Raw genomic sequence first — 25,448 nt, forward strand, 5'->3', positions numbered from 1 at the left:
ATATTTCACATTTGGATTATTGCAATGTCATACTATATGGTGTAGCTTAGACTGTGAGGTGAGTAAGATGTAACGTATTCAAATCATGTGAACAAAACTTGTCCTTAACAGGAGGAAATTTGACAGTCTTAAACAAACAGTGTAGGCTACCACTTACATTCGTTGCCGGTGGAAGCAAGAACTGAGTTCAAGATACTCTAGCTCTTTCATTTATAGCTGTCACACTGGCAGAGCACCTCTGTACTTAACAGAATTGCTTAGAGTATATTCCTAGAATACAATTACTTGAATGTCGGTAAATTTATAGAGCTAAATATTATGTCGGTAACTTATGTTTTCTGTTTATATATGCACCAACTTTAAATGAGTCGCGCCATGAGAAAACCAACATAATGCGTAAACTTGCGACCAGCATGGATCAAGACCAGCCTGTGCTCCCGCACTATTGTCAGGACCCATGTTGTTCGCTTTCAAAGCCTATATGAATTAGAGATACTAGCGGACAGCATGGATCCTCGCAGGCTGGTTTGGATTCATGCTGTCGCAAATTACGCCCCCAAATTGAAAGCGTCCAAAGGAGAGCCGCTTGTTGGATCAAGACTGACTACGACCGTACTTCCAGTGTAACAGATATGCTACACTCCCTAAACCTTCGTCGACTGGATTTAAGGCGTATAGATTCTAGGTTATCACGCTTCTATAAGATTCATCATGATCTGGTTGCTATCCCAATCGTAGATTACCATCCCCAATGACCCGTTGTGTCCGCTATGGCCATTCCCTAAGTTATAGGTTAATTACTGCAACCACCAACTATTACAAGTTCTCTTATTTTCCGAGAACTGTGTACCATTGGAACCAACTTCCCACCAGTGTCGCCCACCTCCCTACCCTAGAGCAGTTCAGTGCCGCAGTTTGCAGCCTTGAACATGTCTCGCCCTAGTTATCCTGCAAACTCAAATTTTAACCTTTTTATTTCACTAAAGTTATTTTTTAGTTTCTTCAACTCTAAATTTTTATCACTATATTCTTTCTCTTTATGATTTTGACGCGCAAAACGTCTATGTCCCCGCAAGGGGTTCGGCGGTTACGGAAGATAAGATAGATAGAATTACTCTGTTGGTTTTCACATGGCGCGGCTCAAATAAAATTTGCATAGCCGCACGTGAAAGCTGGTATGACGTCACGTCCGGATAAACCAATGCGCTGAAGGTCCGCACGTATATTTTGTAGCTTAATTTCTATGTTAAACATGCTATATGGAAAGGTGACAGCGATTGAAACGAATAAAATTCAATCCATACTTATTAACAAAACCGACGATTCGGGTTGACAATGAGAAGTATAAGTAAAAGCGATACAACTAGCTGGAGTCAATCTGGGTCGCAAGACGCACATAAAAGGTATCAAAGCTGTCAATCTAGCTTCCACTTGAACAAACGTCGATGAAACGAGTGTCACAAAAGATATTTTTTGTTAATTTTACCGCAACAATTCGAAGAAAGGTTAGAGCTGTTGAAGTGTCTAGGGCTACGGATCTTAGTCCAAATAATAAGATGTTTCGGGACAGCATGATAACTTTTTACTAGATCTACAGACTGTACAGTACAGCCCGATATGGGTAGCCAAATTCAGAGCTCTGTGTATAGATCAAAGCTGAGGGATGACTGCTAGAAAATCAGTCTTTATCAGATCATAAAATATGTCATCCCAATAAGCCAAATGAGTAAGACTGTGGTAGCCTGGGAATCCAGTCTGACAATTTCTAACTTTTTTTTCTACCTTGCTGCAAATTGACAGCATGGGGAAGCCTCTTTTCCGACCGCAGCGCCACCTAAATTTGCGTCATTGCAGGAAGGTCTAATACGGGGAGTAGAAACTCCGTATAAATCAATACATTTATCTGTATGATGCGGTCGTCCAAACCTGTAAATATCGACCAGTCGTTAGCGATCGATATTTTGTTTCCGCCACTATCGATTAGCGTGTAATTAGCATATGACCTCATGTTAATCATGGAGCTATAACACTTATTGTTCAAAGGGTTTACCAGTCACATGTTAAGTGGCGATAATTAGATGATCAGAGATTGATCTAAAGGGATTCTGAAGCAAAAACAGCATGCAACTGTATGTGGTGATATGCTTAATTATTATGAATTAACTCGAGCTCACTTCCCTGAAGAAATATTTTACCACGTAACTTCAAACCTTTATCAAAGGGCCGATTTTTGTTGGATATGAATAAAAAAAAATGGAAAATAACAGAAAGCTGACACTTTTCTTAATCTTGTAGAGCCATAATGTTTATAATGTCAGATTTCTACATACAGAAACATTCTTCTTGAACGTACGGAATGTTTCAAACGAAATTGTTGTTTAAACTCCAAAAATTAGTTTAATAAATTTAATCTTAAAACTGATGTGTGAAAAATACAATGTATTTAAATTAGGGCTGTCATTGATTGGGTCTTTGGCATATCGACGATACCGATATATCGGAAGACAAATATCGACGATACATCGATATATCGATTATTAAGTTAGATTAAAAACCTGTTTGTTCATGGGCATGCTATATACCTTCTTGTTAATGTTATGTTTAGTTTTATTGCCTACTTTTTATATTACTGTTTGATTGTGTTGTATTTGTATCTGTGAAATAAATAAAATAAATGAAAATTAATGAAATCTTTTATAGATCTTCATTGTGCCTTCACTCCTCTTTTGCATTTATCCTACTTTACAACCTAGTGAACTATAATACCAGGCACTGGAGTCGGGTTTCAAACAGCTAAAATTCTGCATTTTTCTTCCACAGATATCTATTTATTTATTAAATTTATTAATTTATTTATTTACCATGTTTTTATTTATTTTTAGCCTGTTTCATACCCTGTCTAATTTTTACCTTGCACTTACATTCGGTACTGGCATCGCGTGTTTTTGTTTTTTGTTTTGTTTTTTAGCTCACCTGTCACAAAGTGACAAGGTGAGCTTTTGTGATCGCGCGGTGTCCGTCGTCCGTGCGTGCGTCAGTCCGTAAACTTTTGCTTGTGACCACTCTAGAGGTCACATTCTTCATGGGATCTTTATGAAAGTTGGTCAGAATGTTCACCTTGATGATATCTAGGTCAAGTTCGAAACTGGGTCACGTGCCATCAAAAACTAGGTCAGTAGGTCTAAAAATAGAAAAACCTTGTGACCTCTCTAGAGGCCATATATTTCACAAGATCTTCATGAAAATTGGTCAGAATGTTCACCTTGATGATATCTAGGTCAAGTTCGAAACTGGGTCACGTGCCATCAAAAACTAGGTCAGTAGGTCAAATAATAGAAAAACCTTGTGACCTCTCTAAAGGCCATATTTTTCATGGGATCTGTATGAAAGTTGGTCTGAATGTTCATCTTGATGATATCTAGATCAAGTTCGAAACTGGGTCACGTGCGGTCAAAAACTAGGTCAGTAGGTCTAAAAATAGAAAAACCTTGTGACCTCTCTAGAGGCCATATATTTCATGAGATCTTCATGAAAATTGGTCAGAATGTTCACCTTGATGATATCTAGGTCAAGTTCAAAAGTGGGTCACGTGCCTTCAAAAACTAGGTCAGTAGGTCAAATAATAGAAAAACCTTGTGACCTCTCTATAGGCCATATTTTTCATGGGATCTATATGAAAGTCGGTCTGAATGTTCATCTTGATGATATCTAGGTCGAGTTCGAAAGTGGGTCACATGCCATCATAAACTAGGTCAGTAGGTCAAATAATAGAAAAACCTTGTGACCTCTCTAAAGGCCATATTTTTCATGGGATCTGTATGAAAGTTGGTCTGATTGTTCATCTTGATGATATCTAGGTCAAGTTCGAAACAGGGTCATGTGCGGTCAAAAACTAGGTCAGTAGGTCTAAAAATAGAAAAACCTTGTGACCTCTCTAGAGGCCATACTTGTGAATGGAACTCCATAAAAATTGGTCAGAATGTTCAGCTTGATGATATCTAGGTCAAGTTCGAAAGTGGGTCACGTGCCATCAAAAAGTAGGTCAGTAGGTCAAATAATGAAAAAACGTTGTGACCTCTCTAGAGGCCATATTTTTCATGGGATCTGTATGAAAGTTGATCTGAATGTTTATCTTGATGATATATAGGTCAAGTTTGAAACTGGGTCAACTGCGCTCAAAAACTAGGTCAGTAGGTCTAAAAATAGAAAAACCTTGTGACCTCTCTAGAATTGGTCAGAATGTTCAACTTGATGATATCTAGGTCAAGTTTGAAACTGGGTCACGTGCCATAAAAAACTAGGTCAGTAGGTCAAATAATAAAAAAAACTTGTGACCTCTCTAGAGGCCATACTTTTCATGGGATCTGTATGAAAGTTGGTCTGAATGTTCATCTTGATGATCTCTAGGTCAGGTTTGAAACTGGGTCAACTGTGGTCAAAAACTAGGTCAGTAGGTCTAAAATTATTAAAATCTTTTGACCTCTCTAGAGGCCATATTTTTCAATGGATCTTCATGAAAATTGATCTGAATGTTCACCTTGATGATATCTAGGTCATTTTCGAAACTGGGTCACGTGCGGTCAAAAACTAGGCCAGTAGGTATAAAAATAGAAAAACCTTGTGACCTCTCTAGAGGCCATATTTTTCATGAGATCTTCATGAAAATTAGTGAGAATGTTCACCTTGATATCTAGGTAAAGTTCAAAACAGGGTCACATATATTTGAAAACTAGGTCAATAGGTCAAATAATAGAAAAACCTTGTGACCTCTCTAGAGACCATATTTTTCAATGGATCTTCATGAAAATTGGTCAGAATTTTTATCTTGATAATATCTAGGTCAAGTTCAAAACTGGGTCACATGAGCTCAAAAACTAGGTCACTATGTCAAATAATAGAAAAAACGACGTCATACTCAAAACTGGGTCATGTGGGAAGAGGTGAGCGATTCAGGACCATCATGGTCCTCTTGTTTTTTTTTTTGGTTTTCTTTTTTAACTTTTGCCCACGTTTTCGATGGGCCTCAAATGTGTAGTGTTTGGCTGTTTGTTTGTTGTACTGAAAGACATGTTTAAGCAACACCTTGTGTTTCTACGAACCCAAACAAAGCTTTTCTTTCCGTCTTTCGACTCTTTTTCCACTATTTAAGCCAGCGACGGCTTCCTCTTCGGCCATTTTTAGCTCGACTATTCGAAGAATAGTCTAGCTATTCTACTCACCCTGGTGTCGGCGTCGGCGTCACACCTTGGTTAAGTTTTTGCATGCAAGTACATACAGCTATCATTTAAAGGCATATAGCTTTGAAACTTATTTATTCTTTTTCTAGGTCAATTACCAACCTCACTGGGTCAAGTTCCATAACTCTAACATGTATTTTGAGCAAATTATGCCCCCTTTTGGACTTAGAAAATTCTGGTTAAAGTTTTACATGCAAGTTACTATCTCCAAAACTAATGCAGATATTGAATTGAAACTTCACATGTGTCTTTGGGGTTATAAAACTAGTTGATAGCACCAAGTCCCATAACTCTGACCTTCATTTTGGCCAAATTATGCCCCCTTTTGTACTTAGAAAATTTTGGTTAAAGTTTTGCGTGCAAGTACATACAGCTATTACTAAAAGGCATATAGATTTGAAACTTATTTTTTCTTTTTCTAGATCAATTACCTACCTCACTGGGTCAAGTCCCATAACTCTGACATGTATTTTGGCCAAATTATGCCCCCTTTTGGACTTAGAAAATTCTGGTTAAAGTTTTGCGTGCAAGTACATACAGCTATTACTAAAAGGCATATTGATTTGAAACTTATTTTTTCTTTTTCTAGATCAATTACCTACCTCACTGGGCCAAGTCCCATAACTCTGACATGTATTTTGAGCAAATTATGCCCCCTTTTGGACTTAGAAAATCCTGGTTAAAGTTTTACATGCAAGTTACTATCTCCAAAACTAATGCAGATATTAAATTGAAACTTCACATGTGTCTTCGGGGTTATAAAACTAGTTGATAGAATCAAGTCCCATAACTCTGACATGTATTTTGGGCAAATTATGCCCCCTTTTGGACTTAGAAAATCCTGGTTAAAGTTTTGCGTACAAGTACATACAGCTATTACCAAAAGGCATATAGCTTTGAAACTTATTTATTCTTTTTCTAGGTCAGTTACCAACCTCACTGGGTCAAGTTCCATAACTCTTAACATGTATTTTGAGCAAATTATGCCCCCTTTTGGACTTAGAAAATTCTGGTTAAAGTTTTACATGCAAGTTACTATCTCCAAAACTAATGCAGATATGGAATTGAAACTTCACATGTTTCTTCGGGGTTATTAAACTAGTTGATAGCATCAAGTCCCATAACTGATATGCATTTTGGTCAAATTATGTCCCGTTTCGAACTTAAAACTCTTTTGATATTTAACATTTTGGGTAATAATTTCCTGCTTCTGTGACAATATTTCGAATAGTCGAGCTTGGCTGTCTTACGGACAGCTCTTGTTGATTGTTATTGTTACGGACACTAGCTAAATTCTGTACCTTTCTACTGAGTGATCAGCTATACGCGAACAAGCAAAAAGCCGAGATTGCAGGCACATGTCCAGGTGGGGGGCCAGGGGGCCCGGGCCCCCCCAGCTGGCTGGCTAGTTACGATTTTTATTACTATGGGCCCCTCAATTAACAAATTTATACACCAGCGCAACTGGCTTGATTTGACAGGAAAACACAGGCTAAAGAGCCATAAAACCGTGTCCAGTAGTGGAAATTAGCCCCAGGCATGTCACAGGTAAAAGTTTATCTGTGCATGCTTCATTGATCGCTTGATCGGTACTTGATTGGGTAGTGGAGAAACTATTATGTTTTTTACTCTTTGGAAGTGTTATAAAATGAGCATTACATTGTTGGTTTTGTTAAGTAAATCATAAAATGAATTTGAAAATTGAAACATTATGATGGTTGTATTTTTTTTTTTACATTAAGGCACATTCCCCAAATTTATTAAATTGATACATATTTATCCTATCTTTTTATTTTACAACAATTATGAATTTGAAACTACTGTATCAATTTTACTCTTTTGGGTCCAATAACCTTACTTAAAAACTCTCATAGTTTTAAAAATAGTTTCTCAGTAAATCTTACAAAACGTATCTAAAACTCGTTACTTATGAGAGGTTTTATACATAAAAATATTTAATATGTGCTGTGATGTTATAGTTTGTACAGTCAAAGAAGTATAAAATACACATCTTTTTATTTTTATAGATCTTTGGTACAGTTAAGAGTTCATTGTCATTTGAAATCTGTGATGTAAATAGTAATTGTCATAATTCTTCGTTTGTTTTGTTGGAAATCTAAAAACATTTGGCCATTTTGCAAATAGGATACCTTTAATAATTAGACTAGCCACTAGACTGATAATTACGATATTTCTATGATTTTTTTTTCTTTTTTATGTTCATAGAGACAAAAGCCAGTCTATTCTAGAGATTTTCTAAGAGGACTGATGTTAAAATTGTAATATTGGACATAGTATATAGACTGGCTCAGTTCACTACATGAAATCATAAAAATGTGAAAAAAAAATCATCATAGTCTAGGAGCTAGTCTACTTAATAATCATCTTAAAACTTCAACATTTTTTTTCAACTGGGTATCATACAGAAAAATAAGTCCATACACTGTGACTGTACAATCATACATACATTGAAAAGGCTTGATGAAATGATTAAAAAGTAGACTTTTCCTTAAATGTATAATACATTCATGCATCCTTAAAGGTGTTTCAGGCAGCAGGAAAATGCATCTATTCATGTGCCATATTAAAAAATTTTCACAATCGGGAGGGGGTACCCCTCCCGAACCCACCCCCAGGTTTGGCCCCCCAGCAATCAAATCCTGCACACGGGCCTGGATTGACGTAGAAACAGTATATACACTATGTTTTTACATGCACAAACAACGAAGCGACCTTTCAAGACAGGACAACGTAACTTTTTGCAAATAGATTCTGAAGTTGAGCCCTTTTTACTTCTACCCATATAGGTAGTGCCGGCTAGTGGGAAAAGACTGCTATGGTACAAGTTTAGACATGACCTTTTTTGACAACTTCCGTTACTTACGGCACATTTTTGCAGGCAGAAAAAGTTGTTTTAGAGGGTCTGAGTGTTTATCTAGACAGTTGTTTTTTCTCTCTGTAAAATATCGATTTTTGAAAATGGGAATCGATAATCGATCAACCAAAAAATATCGTTGATACATCGATATCGTTTCTATCGATGACAGCCCTAATTTAAATTAAAATAACAATATTTTTTTTAAAAAAGGCCGACAACGAAGTTACATTTAGTATTCCGAACTTTTAGATAAAACTGCAGAAAATCATCTAGGTTTAACACGCATTTAAATGGTGAAGAACAAAGCAATATCATAAACAAATATTTTCAGGCAACAGTTTACAGTTTTGACTTGCTATTTTCATTAAAATATGTCCTAATTTTTTTGTTCTAAATACTCTTGAATCAACAAGGCAAATATCATGTGAAAAACAACATCTTTCTCTCTGGGTAAGACAAGTCTAGATTTAGCCATTTTCACAGGGCGAAAAGTAACATTAATGTAGATATTTTCCATTTAAAAACAGATGCAGGCAATAATTTCATGGCAGAACTTTTGTTTTCAACAAAAAATTCAACAAATGCTTTCCCAGATTTTCACTGAAAGGACGAGTTAAACTGTAAGGCGTAAGTGTTTGAGTAATAGCAGAATAACCTACAGCATACGCTTCGATTGGACGACAGCATAAGATAAAATAAATGCCGGTTTCCAGTCCCCGTATCAGTTGTTCCAGGTCATAGCTATCAAGATGTTATATTAATGCAGACCTAGTGATCTACAAAAATTAATTGCCGAAATTTCGGCAGCATTGCCTGGTTTTCGATTCAAACAAGCGCAAATATGATCACATGTTAATTAGGCTAATTATAGAAAATCGATAATCTGTATTTACATGGAAACTCCTTCATATTTTCCCAGGATATTATGATAATATCAGAAACTCGATGAATGCCAATTAACACTAATTAGCTCAAATAAAGTGATATCTTTAATGAATAAATATTAGGTATGATTTCTTCTGACAAAGCACAAATATTATCAACAGCTTCCCAGGCTAAGACTGTGGATTCCTATCCCTAGACATGTCAAAGAGCTATTCTACTCACCCCACATGTGCTTGATGCCTGGCCCTTGGTTAAATTTTTGTATGCAAGTACAAATTACTATCGTCAAAAGCTACATGTATGACATCCTTCCCATCCAAGGTCAATGTAATACCAAGTTGGAGAATTCTTGTTAAGGGGGAGAGCTTGTTTTCCTACTAATAACTGGAACCACTTGACCTAGAAGCTTGAAACCTCATAGGATGATAGGCTTATGGCGTATACAGTTAAAGGTCAAGGTCACTGGAGCCTGAAAATGGTAAACCATTTCCAATCCACTTGACCCAGAATGTCGAAACTTTATATGATGATTGGACATGCAGAGCAGATGACCCCTAATGATTTTGAAGTCACTGTTCAAGGTCAAGGTCACAGGGTCTGAACATGGAAGACCATTTCTTATCAATAATTTGAGAACCACTTTACCAAGAATGTTCAAATTTCATAGGATGATTGGACATGTAATATAACTAACCCTAACCCTTATTGATTTTGGGGTGACTGTTAAAAGTCAAGGTCACAGCAGCTAGAATATGGAAATCCATTTCCTGTCAGTAACTTGAGAACCATTTGACCTAGAAGCTTCAAACTTCATAGGGTGATAGGAATTACAGAGTAAATGACCTCTATTGTTTTTTTGTCACTTAATCAAAGGTCAACATCACAGGGGCCATCTCTCTGTAACACTTAATTTTTTTCAATAACTGGAGAACCGTTTGACCTAGAACCTTAAAACTTCATACACATGCATGTTGATAGGGTCTGTAATAATTTTAGGGTAGTAGATCAAAGGTCAAGGTCACAGGGGCCTGAACAATCATGGAAACCTGTTGCTGATAAAAAACTAGAGAACCACCTTATTGTACGGAGCAGGTAAAAGTGGAGTGTGGGCAAGCAAAAAATTATACTCAGTTGCCCCAACAGACAAGTGAAATATTTGAAATGTTTGAAAGATCCCCAAAAATTAGTCTATGGGCAAGTGCTCAACAGCCTCAGTAAAGCCGATCCCTGAGGTAGAATTTTCTTAGTACATAATTTCATGTTTACAAAATAACTTTCTTAAATTATTGAAAAAATACTATACAGAGATCAGTATTTTGGAAACAGTGTAAATAATCTGCAGAACTTGTAATGAAATATAATGGATGCATGTCTTTAAATTCAGACAGGACATATTGTTATTTTGAGAAGCAAACTGTCTGACATTGTACCAAGGAGCAGTCAAGAAAAAAGATTCTAAAAAATATATATACACACAGTCCGTACAGCTGCTTTGCTTTGCCTTATATACAGAAGAATTTCCATTATAGACTTCTCATAAGCATCCATTTACAGATACATCAAGAACAGACCAGATACCTCACAAGACAGAAAGTGTATGTCTAGCAAAGCATTCTATGGTTGAAGCTCTAGTATCAGGTAACTTGTAAAGCATTTTTGTTAGATCTCCAGCACCTAATCAGGCAATCTAACATATGTCTGCACTGCCAAAAAGCTTGGCCACCTCTCCTTCCTACATTATGCTGGATGGATACATTATACTGCTGAAATGCCAAGCAAGAACTTTAGAAGGTGGTTCTGGATCAGACTGATGTGAAACCTCCAGAGCTTTTATTAAAGTATGCAAATATACTGCACTGCCGCTGCGCTTGGCGCAAAGGCAGATTCACTTGCCACCAGCAGACTAAAGATTATATTTATACTTAGTAACAGTTACTAAGTATAAATATAATCTTTTTAAACACAAATGGAATTTAAGGGTCAGCAAATGCTGAAGTGTCGAGTGTCACAATATTTAGTCCTTTCAGTAATAACCAAATGAAGCATCAATACTCTAATTAAACACTCATGAATATTCTAGATGTATTCTGAACTTTGAATGTTGGGGTCTGTGTAGATGAATGGTTAAGGCTGCTGGCTTCAGATCACTTGCCTCACATCGATGTTGGTTCGAGCCTCACTCGGAGCATTGAATTCATGTGAGGAAGCCATCCAGCTGGATTTTGGGAAGTCAGTGGTTCTACTCAGGTGCCGCTCTTGGTGAAATAATGCACAGAGGATTTTCATCCACCATCAAAGCTGGAAAGTCGCCATATGATCTGTAATTTTGTCGGTGCAACGTTAAAACCCAACAAAATGAATAAATAAAATGAACTTTGAATGTGTTATGGGCTGGCTCATGTAGTTCTTATACATTATAGCTTGGGTGGAAAGACATAAGTTAATGAGATATGATAAACTGGAAGCTCGGTGAGGATGTTATACAAAAATATGATAAGTGGACTTGATATTTTGCTAATAGGTTTTTAGCTAGTGAACAGAAAATTGAAATTCCAGTATGAGTTTAGGTCACAGGATAACAATCTGGCTTCATAGGTGCCTATTTTGGACATACTTGCATGTCCAGTCATCTGTAAATACATTAAAACCATTTTCTTGAATGAAAGACATTTGACTTCATAGAATGACTGCTGATTTTTATCATATATACTGCCTGTGTCAGATGGACCATTCTAGGTGACAAAATTAATATAAAATATATTTTTAGCTCACCTGAGCCAAAGGCTCATGGTGAGCTATTGTGACCGCTCAATGTCCGTCGTGTGTTGTCCGTCCGTCAACATTTTCTAAAAAAATCTTCTTGAATACCACTTGGCAGAATTACACCTAACTTCACAGGAATGATCCTTGGGTGGTCCCTTTTCAAAATTGTTCAAAGAATTTCATTCCATGCAGAACTCGGTTGCCATGGCAACCAAAAGGAAAAACTTTAAAAATCTTCTTGTCCAAAAGCACAGGACCTAGGGCTTTGATATCTGGTGTGTAGCATCATCTAGTGGTCCTCTACCAAAATTGTTCAAATTATCCCCCTAGGGTCAAATATGGCCCCGCCCCAGGGGTCACATGGTTTATATAGACTTATATAGGGAAAACTTTGAAAATCTTCTTGTACAAAATCACATGGCCTAGGGCTTTGATATTTGGTATGTAGCATCATCTAGTGGTCCTCTACCAAGTTTGTTCAAATTATTCCCCTAGGGTCAAATATGGCCCCACCCCGGGGGTCACATGGTTTATATAGACTTATATAGGGAAAACTTTGAAAATCTTCTTGTACAAAACCACATTGCCTAAGGCTTTGATATTTGTTATGTAGCATCACCTAGTGGTCCTCTACCAAGATTGTCCAAATTATCCCCCTAGGATCAAATATGGCCACGCCCCGGGGGTCCCAAGTTTTACATAGACTTGTATAGGAAAAAAGTTTAAAAATCTTCTTGTCTGAAACCACAACACTTAGACCTTTGATATTTGTAATGTAGCATTGTCTTATGGTCCTCAGTCAAAATTGTTTAAATTGTACCCCTGGGGTGAAAAGAGGCCCAAAACCACATGGCCTAGGGCTTTGATATTTGGTATGTAGCATCATCTAGTTGTCCTCTACCAAGATTGTTCAAATTATCCCCCTTGGATCAAATATGGCCCCGCCCCGGGGGTCGCAAGTTTTACATAGACTTATATAGGAAAAAAAGTTTAAAAATCTTCTTGTCTAAAACCACAACACTTAGACCTTTGATGTTTGGTTTTTAGCATTGTCTTATGGTCCTCTACCAAGATTGTTCAAATTATCCCTCTAGGGTCAAATATGGCCCTGCCCTGGGGGTCCCAAGTTTTATATAGACTTATATAGGAAAAAACTTGAACAATTTTCTTGTCTGAAACCATACGACCTAGGCTTTTGATATTTGGTATGATGCATTGTCTGGTAGTCCTCTACCAAAAGTGTTCAAATTATGCCCCTGGGATTAAAAGAGGCCCCGCCCTGGCTGTGGTCACTTAATTATTATGCGAGTTTTATAGGAAAAATACTTAAAAATCATCTGATCCTATTTCCAAGACTGTTTAATTATAATTATCTGATGACCCCAAGTATTATGATGTCACTTGACTGTGATCTTGACCTACTGACCTACTTTCTTGTTTTTTAGCTCACCTGTCACATAGTGACAAGGTGAGCTTTTGTGATCACGCAGCGTCTGTCGTCCGTCCATCCGTCCGTGCGTGCGTCCGTAAACTTTTGCTTGTGACCACTCTTGAGGTCACATTTTGTGTGGGATCTTTATGGAAGTTGGTCAGAATGTTCAGCTTGATGATATCTAGGTCAAGTTCGAAACTGGGTAACGTGCCATCAAAAACTAGGTCAGTAGGTCTAAAAATAGAAAAACCTTGTGACCTCTCTAGAGGCCATATAGTTCACAAGATCTTCATGAAAATTGGTCAGAATGTTCACCTTGATGATATCTAGGTCAAGTTCGAAACTGGGTTACGTGCCTTCAAAAAATAGGTCAGTAGGTCAAATAATAGAAAAACCTTGTGACCTCTCTAAAGGCCATATTTTTCATGGGATCTGTATGAAAATTGGTCTGAATGTTCATCTTGATGATATCTAGGTCAAGTTCGAAACTGGGTCATGTATGATCCAAGGGGGGTATTCGATCTACTCCTTACCACCGAAACAAAATGGCCGCCAAAACTGAAAATGTGAGTTTTTCTTACTTTTTATCTTTTTCAAAGATTTCTAGACCATGACACATGGCTATCAACCTGCTCCACTGTTTTTTCTATCTATCAGTACCTTTAACTTTGGAAACAGTGCTGAAATTTGTCTGGAATGCTGGTCATGGGATTTGAATCGATAGAAAATCCTCCTGAAAACACGGGATAAGGAATAGTGCGATTAGCAAAAATGGTCTTTTTCCCTAATTATTCAAATAGTTGTGAGCTATTTTTCTGATAAGAAGTAAAATTTCAATATATATTTCCATCATGGTTAGTCTGGAGCCGATTAAAAGTCGTAATTTTAAATTACACAGTTTTTTGTCTGATGGTAAGGAACAGTGTACAAAAATAAGAGGATAAGGTGCAGTTCACTTCTTCAAGCGACTTTCTTCTTCACTCTTTTCAGAGACAATCAAGTAAAATTCTGTTACAATAATATTATGGTGATCATTTATAACTATCTCTTGCTCAATGTAGGAAGATTTAAAAGGTATACGCCTGCCTATCAGACACGTGATGTACTGAAAGCCAAAAGTTTAGCAAGTACTTAATATAGTATCCCTCGCCAACATTTAAGTAGCTATAAATTTCTATTTGGTATAGCGCCCAAAGTCGTTAATAACAAGCAATTGCCTTACAAAAATGTTGAAATATTTTTGTCTTAAAAAGTTAAACCTACTTAAAATACAATGTGTTCTACTTATAAAGATAGTGAAAAATCAGCAACACCACTTAACTTGTTTAGGCGTTATGCATTGTTGAAATATACCGCTCTTCTTTGTAATTTTGCGTTAATATACATACGTTATGCGACATTTAGGCGCACTAATTCACGATTTTATGGATACATACAGACAAGAAATTATTCGTGGTTGAAGCTTTAACTATGCATACGACTTTTCATAATTATGGTTAAATCTTACATTATAAGTTAACGTTGGCTTAGAGTTATTACGGGATATTACCTCGCAAGTTTCGCTAGTAGATTATTGAATGAACATTTAACCGTTACAATACATATTTAACATTGAAAAAAGGCAAATCGCAAACATAATTAGCTCATAAAATCATATATATACTCTTATGATGCCATTAACATATACATTTGGAAGAGCAATCTGAATATTTTATGTGTCCTGCTTGTATCTTGAGCTCACTACCAAAGTCACGTATCATTACACTGAATTACATGGGTATGAGAAAAAATACATTCAAGTTAGGCTTAATATGTGGCAATATGATTGTTATTTACCAACATTATGCATCTTAAACCACGAATTTAAGTTCATTTAATTATCAAGCTTTTCTTGGAAACATTTATGTCAATCAACTATAACATGTATTAAACTTGTCAAAACATAAAATATGCAACTTTACTATAATACTTTTAAACAACAAATATTGTGGTTATTCCTTTGTAGTAAAACCGTTGACATATAATCAGCATAATCTTATGCACAATATGACTGTACAATCTTGGTAACCATCTGATCAGAAATATGCTGATGGTAACGTATGTATCGCAAATTAAGAATAACGAATCAATTCATTTTCGGGCACCAAAATCCGTGTTCAAGATTGCCATCAAATTGAAGCCGACCATTGTAAATCAAAAGCACAAATACTTAATTATTCAAATTAATTATTTCTTACGATTGTCAAATTAATTATTCATAATTTCAAAGGCTGTGTTGATAATCTCGTTCTCTTGTATATTTGTAAGGTGGCAGCCCTTATAACAAGTGCTTTTGTCATTGAATCCATGAATCACACAACATTAAGTTGTATATAAGAAGAAAAAGTGCTTATTCAAATATTAAAATTTAAATGTAACCACAAGTCACCATGTCGGAACTTTTCCAAAAAAAATGAAGAAAAGATCATTTTATTTGAGTACAACAACATTCATGAACCAAGCATCAACAGAAACCGACAATTCTACATATAAAATTTCATTCAGAATTAACAGTTCTATTAAGTCTGTCTTTACTGTAAAGACTTTTTCAAATATATTTACAGTCTCGTAAAAAATATTTCAAGATATATCACGGTTGGAACAAAATTTTATGCCCTTTTACTGTAAGATTTTTACCTTAACAGTAACCCCAAGTCAACAGTGAGTTATTATTACTGATATACGCACACATACACCAATAACCTATGTATTGATACATGCGTTACCGATCACTGTGCTATGGGTACCAATGGTATGCTGTTTCCATTCATTTTGTATTCCAAAAAAATGTCAAACATCTATCTTTATGATAATGATGAAAATGCTATGACATATGACCAATTCTGTAAACAAACTTTTTTAACAAGAAATTAATATTAAAGCATATATTATCAGATTTTAAAAATATAATTTGCATGACGTTTTGAACAAAAATAGTAATAAAAACAAAACTTTTCAGGAAATTAAAACGCTCGAGCGTTTTATCTTGGAACCTTGACTTCAAAAAATAAAAGAAGCCTCATGTTGTATAAAATGGTCAGTCAGTAAGATATCAAGTACGAAAGGATACATACGTTACCATACGTAACGTATGTATCAATAGTTTGTACTGTGTTTATAGCGTATTCAATATGTATAACAACATAAATTTAATTGAAACAAAAAATATAATTGTCATATAATCACAAATAGGTTTTACTTTAAGGAATATCAAATTAGCTTCCTATATAAACTGAACATTACCAGCGGAGCCCGTTGAACATTTTCAGAAAAAGACAACACGTCTTCAAGGACAAATGTGCGACTTTACATGTGTGAAATCTGCATCTTATGACGTAGACGATACAAACTGATGACACTGTCAATTAAAACAGAGTGACACTTTCTTGTTTATGTTAATTTAAATAAGACTGGTAACGCTTGTATCGATCACGTATCATTTTGCCATTTCTTATGCCATTTAAATTAAGAAGGACCTCTGCTTCATAATAGATTTATTGAAAATGCATGCACAGTTTTGGCGTGAAAAAAAAACACTACTTTTAGCTCAACATGAATTGCTGTGATTTTCAATGTCTTAGAATAAAGGTAACGTTTGTATCATAGAAAGTGGAATCTTTACATATGGAAGATTTAAGTGAAAAATATATCACTACTAAGTGTATCTTGTATCAAATGTTATAACATGTTAGAGATAACCTTTAAAGACATAAAAACACTATTCTTTGTATGTCAAGCTCATATATTCATAGTAGGAATTAGATCCATAACGTAAGTATCCCTTCATCAGCGTCATATCTGTTTTATTGTTTAGGAATCGTAATAACACAAACATACATATTATGATGCAGTTATTAGTAATTAGGGAATATGTATTCTTTGCATTTAATAAAAAATCCATCATTAACTATAAAAGCGATCTAGCGTTGTGAATTTTTGTATAAAACTTGCACATGGCATCAGTAACGTATGTATTATTTTGAATTGTCTCTAGTACATTTTTTGGATTATGGATCTGATAAATCCATTTGACATTAGGTAACAAGTATAAACATGTATTCATTGAAATTACAGTATGTTTAATTTGCTTCTGGAGCCTATTTTTAAACGACCACAATAATGAACACTCGATTGTTTGTCATGACTTTTAACGAGGGAAGGGTTAACACTATGGGGTTCATCTGCAGTATTAATGTAGTTTAACAGCAAGGGTCACGATTCAGACTTCTTTAATTATTACATGGTAGAGAAATGTCAACTGGTTATCTCAGAAACAATGAGAGAAAACTGTAAAATCCGTTTGAAAAAAATTGCACTGCACCTTATCCTCTAATTTTCGCACACTGTTCCTTACCATCAGACAAAAATTGTGTTTTTGTGAAAGTACGAACTGTGATCTGCTCAAAACCAACAGTATTAGATAAGTATGTGGAAATATACCTTCAAATCGGAAAAACAGCTTACAACCTGCGGTATATTAGGTAAAAAAGACCATTTTTGCAAGTTGCACTATTGCTTATCCCGTGTTTACCGGAGGATTTTCCATCCATTCGAATCTCATGACCAGCATTCCAGACAAATTACAGTACTGTTTCCAAAGTGAAAGGTCCCGGTAGATAGAGAAAACAGTGGAGCAGGTTGAAAGACATGTGTTATTGTCTAGATATCCTTGAAAAAGAAAAAATGTAAGAAAAACTCAAATTTTCAGTTTTGGCCGCCATTTTTTTTCCATGGTAAGGAGTAGATCGAATACCCCCCTTGATGATCAAAAACTAGGTCAGTAGGTCTAAAAATAGAAAAACCTTGTGGCCTCTCTAGAGGCCATATATTTCATGAGATCTTCATGGAAATTGGTCAGAATGTTCACCTTGATGATATCTAGATCAAGTTCGAAAGTGGGTCAGGTGCCTTCAAAAACTAGGTCAGTAGGTCAAATAATAGAAAAACCTTGTGACCTCTCTAGAGGCCATATTTTACATGGGATCTGTATGAAAGTTGGTCTAAATGTTCATCTTGATGATATCTAGGTCAAGTACCAAAGTGGGTCACGTGCCATCAAAAACTAGGTCAGTAGGTCAAATAATAGAAAAACCTTGTGACCTCTCTAAAGGCCATATTTTTCATGGGATCTGTATGAAAGATGGTCTGAATGTTCATCTTGATGATGTCTAGGTCAAGTTCGAAACAGTGTCATGTGCGATCAAAAACTAGGTCAGTAGGTCTGAAAATAGAAAAACCTTGTGACCTCTCTAGAGGTTATACTTGTGAATGGATCTCCATAAAAATTGGTCAGAATGTTCATCTTGATGATATCTAGGTTAAGTTTGAAAGTGGGTCACGTGCCATCAAAAAGTAGGTCAGTAAGTCAAATAATGAAAAACCGTTGTGACCTCTCTAGAGGCCATATTTTTCATGGGATCTGTATGAAAGTTGGTCTGAATTTTTATCTTCATGATATATAGGTCAGGTTTGAAACTGGGTCAACTGCAATCAAAAACTAGGTCAGTAGGTCTTGAAATAAAAAAACCGTGTGACCTCTCTAGAGGTCATACCCTTGAATGGATCTTCATGAAAATTGGTCAGAATGTTCACCTTGATGATATCTAGGTCAAGTTTGAAACTGGTTCACGTGCCTTAAAAAACTAGGTCAGTAGGTCAAATAATAAAAAAACCTTGTGACCTCTCTAGGGGCCATACTTTTCATGGGATCTGTATGAAAGTTGGTCTGAATGTTCATCTTGATGATATCTAGGTCAAGTTTTAAACTGGGTCAACTGCGGTCAAAAACTAGGTCAGTAGGTCTAAAATTATTAAAATCTTTTGACCTCTCTAGAGGCCATATTTTTCAATGGATCTTCATGAAAATTGATTTGAATTTTCACCTTGATGATATCTAGGTCATTTTCGAAACTGGGTCACATGCAGTCAAAAACTAGGCCAGAAGGTATAAACCTTGTGACCTCTCTAGAGGCCATATTTTTCATGAGATCTTCATGAAAATTAGTGAGAATGTTCACCCTGATGATATCTAGGTAAAGTTCAAAACAGGGTCACGTACCTTCAAAAACTATGTCAATAGGTCAAATAATAGAGAAACCTTGTGACCTCTCTAGAGACCATATTTTTCAATGGATCTTCATGAAAATTGGTCAGAATTTTTATCTTGATAGTATCTAGGTCAAGTTCAAAACTGAGTCACGTGAGCTCAAAAACTAGGTCACTATGTCAAATAATAGAAAAAACGACGTCATACTCAAAACTGAGTCATGTGGGAAGAGGTGAGCGAGTCAGGACCATCATGGTCCTCTTGTTTAATATGCAGCCTTGAAATTTTGATGACATACACAGTTTTGTACACAAATTGTAAAACTGAATTTTATTGTCCATGAATGTGACCTTAATATTTTATTATCATTTTGACATTTGAAACATGTAGCTCATATTACTCAGGTGAGCGATCCAGGGTCATCATGACCCTCTTGTTTATATTCTACTATATTACACGTGTTTCATCAAAATGTCTTTAACTCTTGGACATCAGAACTTAAGTATTTACTTGTGACTGCTTGTGAAAATATTGTATCAGATGTTCTCTTGATGAAAGATATTTTGAACTGTATTTTGTAAATACTTTTTCAAAACATTTGATAAATTATGCTGCTACTATAACCTAACATGAAGAGGTTTTATAAATTGTATTTTCAGGTTGTAAGTGTTTTGGTACAGACACAGAAGAGAGAAGGCGGCTAAAAAAACTGCAGTTCAGGTGTGAGTTGTTACAGTTTGAAGAAAATGTGATTGAAAAGTGATTGTACTTTGTTCTGTGTGAGTCTGCTACAGTTTTGTTAGTTCCCTACTAATTCCTAGACAGATTATTAAGATCACAGGCACTTTTCCATCCATCCAGCATTCTGTCAGACTCCATATTTTTGTCCTATATGTAACTTCCTAAGACAAAGGCCAATTCTCAAACAACTTGGAACAAATTTTGACCATATCAAGGTGACTTTCACGTTCATAACCCAGAGTTGTGCCATGAAGGTCAAGTTTACAATAAACTGACATACATCAGTGACTTATAATATATCTTGGCGTAAATATAAGACACATTTTGTAAGAGAAGTTAGTTTATAAGCCAGTAGGGTCGGTCTTTACCATCCTTGGGGATCAATTCTCATAGTTATTTTTTTGGATGTAAAAAATTGAACGATGGTAGCTTTTTATGTTTTTTAGAAAATCTTTGTTAAAAGTTTTGCATGCAAGTTCATACGCTATTACTAAAAGTCATATAGATTTGAATTTTCTTTTTCTAGATCAATTATCAACCAGACTGGGTCAAGTCCCATAACTCTGTGATGTATTTTTGGCAAATTATGCCCCCTTTCCTTTTGGACTTGGGGAAACTGTGGTTGAAGATTTATATGCAAGTTACTTAAACTAATGCAGATATTGAATTGAAACTTCATGTGTGTCTTCAGGGTTATAAAACTAGTTGATAGCATCCAGTCCCATAACTCTGACCTGCATTTTGGCCAAATTATGCCCCTTTTGGACAGAAAATCCTGTTTAAAGTTTTGTGTTCAAGTACATACAGCTATTACTTAAAGGCATATATGTTTGAAACTAATTTTTTATATTTTCTAGATCAATTACTAACCTCACTGGATCAAGTCCCATAACTCTGACATGTATTTTGGGCAAATTATGCCCACTTTTGGACTTAGAAAATCCTTATTAAAGTTTTACATGAGAGTTACTATCCCAAAACAAATGCAGATATTGAATTTAAACTTCACATGTGTCTTCGGGGTTATAGAACTAGCTGATAGCATTAAATCCCATAACTCTGACCTGCATTTTGGCCAAATTATGCCCCGTTTGGACTTGGAAAACCCAGGTTTAAAGTTTTACATGCAAGTATATACTTACTTAAAGGCATATAAATCTGAAACTTATTTTTCATTTTTCTAGATCAATTACCATCCTCATTGGATCAAGTGCCATAACCTTGACATGTATTTTGGGCAAATTATGCCTTCTTTTATACTAAGAAAATTTTGGTTAAAGTTTTACGTGCAAGTTACTATCTGCAGAACGAATGCAGATACTTAATTGAAACTTCACATGTACCTTCAGGGTTATAAAACTAATTAATTGTATCAAGTCCCATAACTCTGACATACATTTTGGTCAAATTATGTCCCCTCTTGAACATAAAACTTCCGGTTAAGTTTTGCATGCAGTTACTATCTCCAAAACTAATGCAGATACTGCATTGAAACTCTATAGATATTTTAACTTTTTGGAGTAACATTTTCCTGCTTCTGGGACAAGAATTGTTGAGCATTGGCTGTCTTATGGACAGCTCTTGTTGTCTTTACTTTTAAAGCTACATAAAAACACTGATGGACCTAAAAACATATTTAACACTTTTACCATTATGGTTAATCTGGGTACATAATATTAGACCATTTACGTTCATTTTCAAATAGACTATTAGCGTTGTAAAACTAAAAAATCTAAACAGAGTTGAATATCTAAAGTCTTGATCCGAAGCTTCTGTTAGCTGTCTTTGCCTTGTGTTTCCTGTACATCCAACATGTCCTCAAATTTCTGTCATTTTCACTAAATGTTAGAAACTTAGAAACATTCAAAATGAAGAAAAACTAAAGAAAAAATACTAAGCCACTTTTTACTGTTGCATAGATTTGGATTGGTGAATAATCAGACTTTTTGATAAACTGTTTTTTGTATAGAAATTATTCAATTGAACACTTAAAAGTCAGTATTTTATTACAAAAAATATACTTCTGTCTTATTTTCAGAGGGATGAAAATCTGATCTGATACTTTGTTGTGGAAAGGGTAAAATTCATGTGGAACTCTGAAGAAGACAAATACCAGAAACTTAGGTAAGTTGATTATTTCACGACTTCATTAAATAAATGAGAATATGAATTTTTCAGAGAAATATACAGTGTTTCAGAAATATTTTTCACTGCAGTGAAATTTTCCTATTAGGTGTTCTAAACTAATTAAAATTGACATTATATACATGACGTAATGTATGTTGCTGAAATAAACACATTTGTAATTATGCAGCTATATTAGTTAATTTTTGAAACAGTGTTTACAAAGTGTTTTTGGCTGTTCTAAAACCAAAGTATTTTTGGGAAGTCTAGCATACTGTTTAGCTGTTACAACATGTTGCTGTAAATCCTGAGAATATAATCTGACTGCAAACAATGGTTGTAACTAGTTTCTCAGCAACAAAATGTATTTTGTTCTTGTCTGTTGCTAAATCTGGATTAAAATATAGATTATTATTATGCAGTTATAGATTTACTCCTCAGTTCTTGTATTTCAGAGGGTTAGAAGTTAACAGTACATGTTCATATTTCCATGAGGCGAAAGGTTTGAGCTGCGAACACCAAAGCAAAAGGTATAATTTCCTTGTCAGTTTTTATTTTGTTCTAAAGTTATAATAATAATAACGACTTTATTTTACGTGGATAACATATTTGGTGTTTAATCAATTTTTTAATATGGTCCACATTATCAAACAAAAAATACAAAATTAATTACAAAATTTACAAATCAGAGAACATAATGATTGATAAAATATACAGCTGAGAAACAAACCTGAAAAGAAAGTTTGATAATGAACAAATGTAGCATAAAACACAACAAGATAATAAAAGAAACAGCAAAGGCATGCCTATATACACATATATATTACAAACTTAAGAAAATTTTGCTTAAACCATAAAATTACATATTAAAATTGGTGGTCCCAGCCTGAGAGTACTTCCATTGAAGGTAGGAGTTTTTGAATTTTTGAATATTTGAATTTCGAATATATGCTGGAATAGCATTCCAGATTACAGGTCCAGAGTATGATAGGGATTTGGGAAAGAATTCCATGCGTGGTTTGGGGACAGCCGGTTAGCATTATCTCTGGATCTAAGTTCAAGCTCACATGAATTTTGCAGGTACTGAAATTTATGTTCTCCATAGTTTCTTCAAAGAACGACACCAAGCCAATTTCAACCATATCTCCAAAGAATGTTCCTTTGATTGTCACATTTCAGATTCCTTCAAATTTAAGTCAGCCTTTGAGAAGTTTTGTTGCCATGGCAACCAAAAGGAAAGGCTTTAAAATCTTTTTTGCCCAAAAACTTCTGGTACGATTTAGAAATAAGTCCTCGGAAATGTTCCTGGGGTGACCCACTACTAAATTCCTTCAAGCTCCCGCCCACATTACCCCCCAGTCTCCCAAACCACCTCAACCCATACAGAGCTTAAGATAGAAATGCATTTAAAAGACTTATTCTCGTATACTGCTTGACAGATCTTTACCATCATGATAGGGTCCTCTCCCACATTTGTTCAAATGGGAGATGAGGTGCTAGGCCCTTTTTAGGAGACCACTAAAGCTAAAAATAGAAATATCTTTTCATAAACGGCTTGATGGCTCTTCATCAAAACATGGTCTGTAGCATTTGTGTAAGTTCCTCTCTCAAGTTTGTTCAAATAGGGTTCATATCCCCTTTAGGGTCGCCAGAGCTATAAATAGAAAAGTGTTTAAATGATTTCTTCTCCTGAATTGTTTGATGGATCTTCATGAAACTTGGTCTGTAGCATCCTTATAGATAATCTTCTAACTTTATCTAAATGGTGGCACTTGGCCCCTTTTAGGGGCTACTGGTTTATACAAAACACATTTATTACCATTTATGATTCAGTAAGTCATACATGTATTCAAGGTTAGCAACCAAGGTCAACTGTGGCTCTCTTTCTTTTTATGCCCCCGAAGGGAGGCATATAGTTTTTGAACCGTCTGTCGGTCTGTCAGTCTGTCCGCAGTTTTCGTGTCCGGTCCATATCTTTGTCATCGATGGATAGATTTTCAAATAACTTGGCATGAATGTGTACCACAGTAAGACGACGTGTCGCGCGCAAGACCCAGGTCCGTAGCTCAAAGGTCAAGGTCACACTTAGACATTAAAGGATAGTGCATTGATGGGCGTGTCCGGTCCATATCTTTGTCATCGATGGATGGATTTTCAAATAACTTGGCATGAATGTGTACCACAGTAAGACGACGTGTCGCGCTCAAGACCCAGGTCCATAGCTCAAAGGTCCTAAACTCTAACATCGGCCATAACTATTCATTCAAAGTGCCATCGGGGGCATGTGTCATCCTATGGAGACAGCTCTTGTTTACTTTTAGTTTATTATGTTTATAATAATAGTAATAATAACTTTATTTTATGAGGATACACATTTGGATTATCTAATATTCAATTTAGGCCTCAAGGTACTGGTGCTTGATATGTTACAGTACATTTGTATTTACCGGTACATTGTGGTAACACAGAACCTTGACATTGTCTATAATTACCATATTATCATTCCCTGTACCCACATTATCCTTGTACATCTAGAACTTTTTACGCTTTAATAAACACTGAAAAAAAATGTCTCTTATTTTGAAGGGAAATGTATGAAGTTCAGTTGTAATGGTAATGAGATGCAGGTCTTTGTCCTACATGGTGAGCGAAACGGTATATGGCATTTTTGGAAAACATGTAATAGGTAAGTAGATCATTAAATTTTGTATTTAGAATCATTTTTCACTAATCCATCTGCACTAAGAAAAAAGTAAACTGAAAAAAAAACAAGACAAATTTTATATAAAACCCATTTTACAATTGAAGGGAGGTAACTCAATTTTGAAAAAAAACACTAAAATTCCCTTGCTAATTTGATATGTTAGTAAACTAGTTTTTAGCTCATCTGATTTTTTGAAAAAAAATGATGAGTTATTGTCATCACTTGAGCGGTTGTCGGCGTCGGCGTCGGCGTCGGCGTTGCCTGGTTAAGTTTTATGTTTAGGTCAGCTTTTCTCCTAAACTATCAAAGCTATTGCTTTGAAACTTGGAATACTTGTTCACCATCATAAGCTGACCCTGTATAGCAAGAAACATAACTCCATCTTGCTTTTTGCAAGATTTATGGCCCCTTTTGTACTTAGAAAATATCAGATTTCTTGGTTAAGTTTTATGTTTAGGTCAACTTTTCTCCTAAACTATTAAAGCTTTTGCTTTGAAACTTGGAATACTTGTTCACCATCATAAGCAGACCCTGTACATCAAGAAACATAACTCCATCTTGCTTTTTGCAAGAATTATTGCCCCTTTTGGACTTAGAAA

The 25,448-nt window shown here is 35.4% G+C and overlaps 1 long non-coding RNA gene across 6 annotated transcripts in view; it reads left to right on the forward strand.

Annotated features, from left to right (window-relative positions):
* The first annotated feature begins 1,193 nt into the window (after window positions 1-1,193).
* Window positions 1,194-25,448, forward strand: part of LOC123541510 (uncharacterized) — a 30,034-nt gene continuing 5,779 nt past the window's right edge. Inside the window, exons 1-7 of one of the 6 annotated variants that reach the window (XR_008371901.1) lie at window positions 1,194-1,403; window positions 10,555-10,638; window positions 19,940-20,000; window positions 22,060-22,145; window positions 22,601-22,675; window positions 23,106-23,225; window positions 24,732-24,831. This is a non-coding gene — a long non-coding RNA (uncharacterized LOC123541510). Of the gene's footprint in view, window positions 1,404-8,101; window positions 8,566-10,554; window positions 10,639-19,939; window positions 20,060-22,059; window positions 22,146-22,600; window positions 22,676-23,105; window positions 23,226-24,731; window positions 24,832-25,448 lie in introns of those variants that run through there. The other 5 variants (XR_008371898.1, XR_008371899.1, XR_008371897.1 and 2 more) reach the window with 5 other exon arrangements.

The sequence above is a fragment of the Mercenaria mercenaria genome, chromosome 7, assembly GCF_021730395.1.
Source record: "Mercenaria mercenaria strain notata chromosome 7, MADL_Memer_1, whole genome shotgun sequence".
Lineage (NCBI taxonomy): Eukaryota > Metazoa > Mollusca > Bivalvia > Venerida > Veneridae > Mercenaria > Mercenaria mercenaria.